The sequence below is a fragment of the Nicotiana tomentosiformis genome, chromosome 8, assembly GCF_000390325.3.
Source record: "Nicotiana tomentosiformis chromosome 8, ASM39032v3, whole genome shotgun sequence".
In the NCBI taxonomy this organism is placed as follows: Eukaryota; Viridiplantae; Streptophyta; class Magnoliopsida; order Solanales; family Solanaceae; genus Nicotiana; species Nicotiana tomentosiformis.
Window position 1 is genome coordinate 69949506 of NC_090819.1, and position 8852 is coordinate 69958357.

An 8852-nucleotide genomic window follows, 5' to 3' on the forward strand; every position below is an offset into this window, starting at 1 on the left:
AAGTTGTGATTGATGTTCAATTGGAATATTTGCTTAAACACTCTCCTTGATGTTATTCATGCTTCCTACCTTTCTTGTCATTGATATACATATGCTTGGTGAGGAAGAGTGTAAAACACGACGGGTGATGTTGTGTCGTTGCATACACATTATCATGTGAGAAAGAGTGTAAAGCACGAAGGGTGATGTTGTGTCATTTTATTTACATTATCAAGTGAGGATGAGAGTAAAAGCACGTGGGGTGATGCCGTGATATTTTATTTGCATTATCATATGAGGATAAGAGTAAAAACACGAATGGTGATGTCGTGCCATTTCATTTATATTCTCATGGGCTCATGGCAAGAAGGATATTTCCGTGCAGACGAGGACGAGGGACATGCATTATATTGTGATATCTTTTCCTTGTGTATACTTTCATGCCTTTACCTTGAGCTGTTATTGTTGCACATATGTTTTCTATGTGACTTGTTGTTGTTGTTGTTGTTGTTCTGTCTTGCTCCTCTATCTCAATTGTTGTTGTGTTGTCCATACCTGTTATCTGTTTAACTTGTAAATATCATATTTTCCTTCTTGTTGTTATATCTACATCCATGCGGTTCCTTATTTGTTACACTTTCATATAATCCTTCTACCATGTTAGCTATTCATGCCTTCTATTTGTTAGCTCATGAAGATCATACTTTTCCTCTTATTTGTCATATCTACATCTAGGTCTTCTACCAAGTTAGTTCGATGAAATTTATGTTCTTCTTTCCTAATTGTTGTCATTACTCCTATGCCTTCTACCTAGTCTATTACCGTTGTCCATAAGTACTGTCTTGTTTATTATTGCTACTTGTGTATTTTCTACTTTATCATTACGATTATCGGTATTTCTTTCACATGGTTGGTACTGTTATGCATATATTTGTTGAGGATGAGATAAATACACGAAGGGTGTTGCCGTGCCATTTGATTTAACTTGAATATAATTTTCACGTTATGAAAGTATGGATTTAATACCGTGGTCTGCTGGTTATCGCTCTAAGAAAAGGATTGGCCGAGATATTGGGAAATGTTAAATTGTGATCTCTTCTAGTACTCATTTATTTCATCGCATATTCGTTTCGTGTACTCTAATCTGTTATGTTGTAGTATTATTCTATTACTAGTTTACTGTACAGGCTATATCGGTGAGTATCTTTTAACTAAAAATCCTCGTCACTAATTCACCGAGGTTAGTCAAGATACTTACTGAGTACATGGGGTCGGTTGTACTCATACTACACTTCTGTACCTTGCGTGCAGATTTTAAAGCGGAGCTGCGGTGGATGACAGGGGCTGACTCTGAAGATGTTCGTGCCTTCCAGATGTGACTACCACTTGTCCCATGGTAGTTCTAGAGTTGAATTCTATTTATGTACATTTCAAATAAAAGTTGTATTTATTTCATTATCCGTTTTTGCAATAATCCAATCTTAGTATCTCATGTCTTGTACTACCAGTCCTTGGGTTATTGTTTGAAATCCAGATATATCAATCATTTACCACATTTATTTTATTAAAATTGTGTTAACTGTTAATTGCCTAACCTAGCGGGTCGGGTTAGGTGTCATCACGACCAGTGAATTTTGGGTTGTGACAAGTTGGTATCAGAGCACTAGATTCATAGGTTCTACTAGTCATGAGCAAGTGTTTGGTAGAGTCTGCGGATCGGTATGATGACGTCCATACATATCTTCGAGAGGCTATATGGCATATAGGAAAATTTCCCTTTCTTCTTTCCATATCGTGCAGCCTTGTTTCAGGTTGAAACCTGCGATTTTGATTCTTCCTATTCATTCATAGGCGATGTTGCGCACTCAGTATTCGTTATGCGCCGGCAGCTTGTGATGCTACAGATGGGTTACGAAGCGCTATGGATGCTTGATTACCATCGCGATGTGTTGTCTAGTATTGGGAGCAGATGCAGTATTAAATCTTTCAGTTGTTCATTTGTGGTACGAGATGGGCTCTTATATCTGGTTGGTAAGCACGAACTTGGAAGGGCGGGCTAGTGGCCCAGTGGTTCTGATTATGGTGGGTTCACGGTAAGTTATTGATTTGAGTACAGCCGGTGGATGATCTCATGCGTGATGAGTTCGGATGGTGTGTTTCGTATGAGGCTTCCATTCGGTGGAATGCATATATTATCATTCCAGAGCATTTGGGGAAGTTGTTTGACTATTGCAAGGATGGGTAAGCGCTTGGTAGAGTCTTCAGAGTGTTCTATGACCAGTATTGCATGAGTTTTGAAGTATTCAGCTAAATAGTCATGTGGGATCGGGGAAGCTATGATGATATGGTATCTTGGATTACTGATAATGTGTTCTATGGCTTCGGGCTAAGTGGGGGAGTTAGCTATTGACGATCAGATTGCAGGATCATGCGTTGTGTCAGCTTCCGGGTTGAGGGGTTGCTCGGTTGTTGCTTTGGATAGTCATGTGCTGGTGAAGCGCAAGTTTCTTGGTGTGTATTAGTTGTATATTGAAGATCAGAGTAATGTGGGTGGCTATTGAGAAGGTTCTAATGAGTTCTAGATTATATGTAGCAAATAAAGACTTCTAAATTAGTGAATGAATAAGGCTTGAGATCGGTAGCGATGGTAACCGAATCTGTGCTATTTTTATGTCAAGAATGGTTCTACAAGGCAATATTGGAGAGGTGCATGAAACAACTTCGGATTCGCAGAAGGTTCCTTCAGAGCGAACATATCGGATTGAGTTACTTTTTAGCTGGCAGTCTGTGTGACTCGGTTGAGTTAGAGGAGATCAGTTCTGATGACTCGATTATGTGTTAACGAGTTTCGAAGGATTCACCATGGTTATAGCCACAATTGGAGTTGATGTTTTCTACAGGTATAGAAGCTACATTGCGTTTGGTAATGTTCTCCTAGATTGAGTTAAATGAAAGATTCTCAGTTGATGAGATATTCAATTTGCTTGTGATTCAGAGTTGATTATGAGATTTTCGTATTTTCACAAGTTAGCATATTAGTGGCGGTGTGCCGTGTGGGGTGAAAGTTGTGAGTTCAAGGTTGCAGCTTAATTTTGAAGGAAAGGATATAAGTTCTTGATGGCACAGATGATTCCAGATGTTTAAGAGGATGTGGGTGCTATTTGATATCACCGGAGAAGAGTGCACATGTTGGCAGATGCATTGCGTTATGACTTGTAGGTATTTTTCTATAAGGTGATGGAGTATGAGTGACGTATTGGCCATTTGAGTAGCGGTGTTGAGATCGGATATGGAGATTCTGGTATTCATGAGGTTCAGAGACTGGATGTTCTCGTTGGTAGATTATTCCTTGATTGCGAATTATGAAGAAATGTTGAGGATTGGATAATTGATGGTATATGTTATGGAAAGGTTGCTATGGATTTTTGGAAGGTTAATTACCTATTTTGGGAATAATCAGAATTTAGTTTGGGGATTATTTGTGAGCCTAATGAGAATTTTTATTCTATATCAAATCGGATTTGCTTGCTCCAGTGCAAATGTTACCACATGTATATCATCGGGCGGAGTGGATGTTATTCGCGCCTTGTTCTATGTTATGTGTTCCTCTCCTATGCTATGACAGGTTGTGAGGGTACATGATTTTTTGCACGCATATTGTAATTCCGTTTAGGCCTGGTGGCTTTGTGGGCGAGATAGCCCTCGTGATATTGACTTGCTTATTGCACCATAGGTGTGCTTGTCTTTCTCAGTATTATTTGTGACTAATCATCTTCCCACATTTATGTTTTGTGCAATTTATCGTGTTTGATGTTGACGCACATGTGATTAGTGAGCCGGGTATTATGGCTCGCTACGTACCCTATGTGGATTGATATGATGGGATTGGGTTGCGTGCTGAACGGTACTGTGATGAAATGTAACTCCTTATGCTTATTTCATATATTTTGCTTTCACCTTGTTGAAAATAGTACATAGAAAAATGTTAAACTTACCCTGCCTGCTTAACTTGCTTTGTAGCCTTCTTATTTAACCTTTTTACCATTATCTATTATGTTTAAATTATTTCTTGTTTGGTGTACGAAACCGCATTGTGTGGGGCTCCATATGGTTTTGGTGAGACTTGTGGGTTGGGCTGCTTGTATTGGCTGGGATGAGGTTTATAGACCTGAGATTTGCACTATCGTATTAGGATAAGGAATATTTGGAAGAATGATACTATATTTCTGCTAAGGATTTGGGCAATGGCCCTTATCGGACGAGTGAGCTTCTTGGCTTATTGATCAGATTATTGGTTAGGGGATTTTGCGTGTTTCTTTCATCATCGGCAGTGTATGAAGGTTTTGAGTGAGGTTTTAATTGATATGAGGTCTACTATCTGGTACCGAATTTGTTTTGGGCAGCCGTGGTAGTAAGCAATTACTACTGTGAGTATCTGAGTGATGGGGTATATCATGTGATTACATCTTGGGTTACGGTTATAACTTAATACAGCTTGTTCAGACTTATACAGTGTGTAGATGCGAGATTCGGGCCTTGTAAGGAATTCCAGATGTTGGAAATTTGGGCTCTAAGGCTTATGATCTAAGGTTGAATTAAGGATCTTCAGATATGTGGTTTTGTCAGACTTACAAAGGTTTAGGTGATGGGGAAATCACCCCTCGGGTTTATGTATGGAGAGCTCATGCAGTGACTTGATAGCCTTGGAACGACTCCTGGCATGTTCGAGGACGAACATATGTTTAAGTGGGAGGAGGTAACGACCCAATTGGTCGTTTTGAGCTACTGCTTTCGGTTTGGCAGTTTGAGGTCATAAGTCACTTAGTATTGTATATTATGATTTGTGTGTATAATTGGCTCAGGTTTTTGATTGGTTCGGAAATGATTTTAAGGAGTGACTCTTATTTGAGAAGCTCGAAGTTGAAAGAATTGACCAAGATTTGACCTTTGAGTATTTGACCTTAGATCGGAGTTTTGATGGTTCCGGTAGGTCCGGATGATGTTTTTAAACTTGGACGTATGCCCGAAGATTCATTTGAATGTTTCTAGAGGGTTTCAACATCATTTGGCGGAAGTTGGCAATTTAAAGGTTTAGAATTTTCCTAGGTTTGACCATGGCTTGACTTTAAGTCTATCGAGTTCGGATTTTGGTTTCGAAACTTGGAATAGGTATGTTTCATCATATGGAACTTGCCTTCAAATTTTGGCGTCATTTGGAGTTGATTTGATATGGTTCGGACGCGTGGTTGTGATTCTAGAGGTTTTCTAAGTTCATAGGGACTTCCATGTGTTTTGGCGTTCGATTCGTGATTCTAGAGGTTATTTTGATGTTGTGATCGCGCAAGCGAGTTCATGTTATGTTTTTGGGCTGGTGTGGGTGTTTGTTTTGGAATCTCGGGGGCTCGTGGTGAGTTTTAGAATGATTTTTATATAATTGTTTAGTGCTGATACTTGTTCCATCGCATTTGCGATGTTTTGTCGAAAATGCGACTATCGCATTTGCGAAGTAGCCCTCGCATTTGCGAAACTGGACTGCTAGGGAATAGTTCACATTTGCGAAGATATTTCTCGCATTTGCGAGTGTGGGCTATTCGCTTTTGCGAAGATATCTGCCGCTTTTGCGATGGCAGCTGTCTTCGCATTTGCGATATTTTGGTCGCAAATGCGACTTTAGCATAACTCCTCCTTGTTCTCTTTTGCGATGCCTTGTTCGCTTTTGTGGGGTTCATATTTTCGAACCCCATGTCGCAAATGCGACATCTGCAGCCTACATATAGCTGAGTAGTTTCGAGACTTAGCTTCATTTTGACATATTTGAATCCTAGCCTCGATGGGGGCGATTTTATGGAAGAATTTTCGTACACACAAATCCGACCCTGCATTTGCAACACCCCAACGTTCCCAATATTAACCTCCTTGGCATCATCGTGATGAACTATGTCTTTAAAGACAAGCAAATGGGAATCATCATACTGGCGCTCTCTGATGCGATAATTTAAGGAAGACTGAGAAACCACACAAGCTAGAACTCGACTAGGCTCAAAAATATCTAATCTAACGAACTGATTGGCTAAGGCCTGAACATCTTATGCAAGCGATCTCTCACCTACCGGAATAAATGTAAGGCTTCCCATACTCACTACCTTTCTACTCAAGGCATCAGCCACCACATTGGCCTTCCGGGGATGATACAGAATGGTAATATGATAGTCCTTTAGCAACTCCAACAATCTATGCTGCCTCAAATTTAGATTCTTTTGTTTAAACAAGTGTTGGAGACTCCGATGATCCGTAATACCTCACAAGACACACTTTAGAGATAATGCCTCCAAATCTTCAATGCATGAACGATAGTTGCCAACTTCAAATCAGGAACAAGGTAGTTCTTTTCATGGGGCTTCAACTGGCGCGAAGCAAAAGCAATCACTCCACCCTTTTGCATCAAGACACACCCATTACCAATCCGAGAAGCATCACAATACACTATATAAGAACCCGATGCACACAAGTCATAAATGACACCACGGACCTACTCCAACTTCCGGAACCAACATTCGAGCCCGAAAACTATAAAGTCTACTCTCGGTCAAAGTTCTCAACTCTCCAAACATCCATTTTTCCAACTTTCGCCAATTCAAGCTAAAATCAACTACGGACCTCCAAATCACTATCCGGACACACTCTTAAGTCCAAAATCACCCTACTGAACTATCGGAACCGTCAAAACTCCATTTCGGAGCCATTTACACATAAGTCAATATCCGGTCAACTTTTCGACTTAGGCTTCCAACCTTGGGACTTAGTGTTCCAATTTATTCCGAAATATTTCCGGAACCAAACTAACTACCTCGGCAAGTCACAAAAATTAAGCATAAAATAAGCAGTAAATAGAGGAACGAGGCTATAACACTCAAAATGACTGGTCGAGTCCTTACACTTAGTGACAAAAAAGATATATCAGTATAACAAAATAACATATTAGTATAATATTATTATAAATATTTTAGACAATATTATACCAGAATGGTATATAAATATATCAAATATGTTTATTACTATTTTATGTTTATTCCTGTACCTGCTTCTTGTACAGTGAATAATACCTCCATGGAACTCCGTCAAACACTTTATTTAAGAAAATAATTAAAAGATGCATGAGAACTTCATCTACATTTTGAAAAATAAAAAAAGATCCAATTATGATTGTATATTATTGCAGTATATTGTACATTATTATAAAATATTGTTGCGATATTGTATATTGTTATAGTATACTATTGTAGGATATTGTATACTATTACAGTATGTTGTTGTAGTATATTATATACTATTACAGTATACTGTTATACTATATTATATACTATTATAGTATATTATTGCATTATACTGCAATAAACTGTATAATATAATTAATAGTATACTTTTATAATATATTATATAGTGTAGCGGTATACTGTTGAGTAACTGTGTTTGTTCTATAATATTTAGCTGAAAATTTCGATCCCAATCACCTTAAATTAATTCTAAATGGGATCAGATTTTATTATAAACTTCCCAAAGGTACTATAAGAAATATTTTATAACACCCACTTCAAATCATACAACAATTTTTCAAAAAACTTTAGCTTCAAGCGCTTCAAGCTCAACAATGATGGTTTTCAAACACACAAATATTCATATTAGGAGTTTATAAAAAAAAGACTTTAAAAAGAAAATCGTTAAAATTTATATTTTATCAAACCTAAAAAAAAATGCAAAATTGGAACAAATATGAGATTTAGCAAAACAGTTATGGAGTTGTTTGAAAAATAAATAGATTAAATGGTGTTACGACCCGAAATCTCAACCACTGGGCCGTGATAGAGCCTAACATCCACTTGATAGGCAAGCCAACGTTAACTAAAGAATTAAACAAATTTTAATAATTTAAGAATAGAAAAGTAATAATTAACAAAGGATGAACTCTAAAATACATGAAATAAATACATAAGTAGCGCAATCTGTACTAGACCCAGATATACGGAGTCATAAGTACATAAGCAACTAGAATACTACAAACATGGTCTAAAATGAAATACAACTATCTAAAGCTAGATAACCAGTAAAACAAGATAGAAGGGGACTTCAGGGATTATGAATGTCGTGCAACTCTACCTCAAGTCTCTTAAAAAAGTCGGATCTAAGCAATATCTTTTATACGCCTCCACGACCAAAATCGAGATCTGCAGAAGAAGTGCAGAAGTCTAGTTTGAGTACAACTGACCCCATGCACTCTGTAAATGTCGGTCCAAACCTTGGCGAAGTAGCGAAGAGGCTATCACAAGACACTCACTATAAACCTGTACGAATAATGATAAAAGACAACAGAAATATAGAGAAAGCAAGTAAACTCACAAGAACGGGACTCGAAGGTCAAATAACAAAGGGTCGTAGATTAACATCATCTCATAACCTCATATCACAGTACAGAAATAGAGTACAACTATAAATAATTATAATACATCATACTCCGTTGCGGTGCGCCGCAATGATCCGACCGGTCGTTTTGTGTATTGTAGTCCCATTATCCTATTTATTTCCTCTTCTTTGTTCAATTATTGTTATGTGACTTTCTGGGTGGTTGGTATAGTTTCGGGGAGTTGTTGGAGTGCATCGAGACACTTAGTCCCAAGGTTGGAAGTTTAAGTTGGATGAGTTAATCTGAGTTTGACTTTTGTATAAACGACCCCAGAATGGTATTTTGATGATTTCAATTGCTTTGTATGGTAATTCTGGACTTAGGAATATGACCAAATTTCTATTTGGAGTTCTATAGATTGATTTGGGTTTTTTTAGCGAAAGTTGGAAAGTTGAAGGTTTGGAAGGTTAAGAAG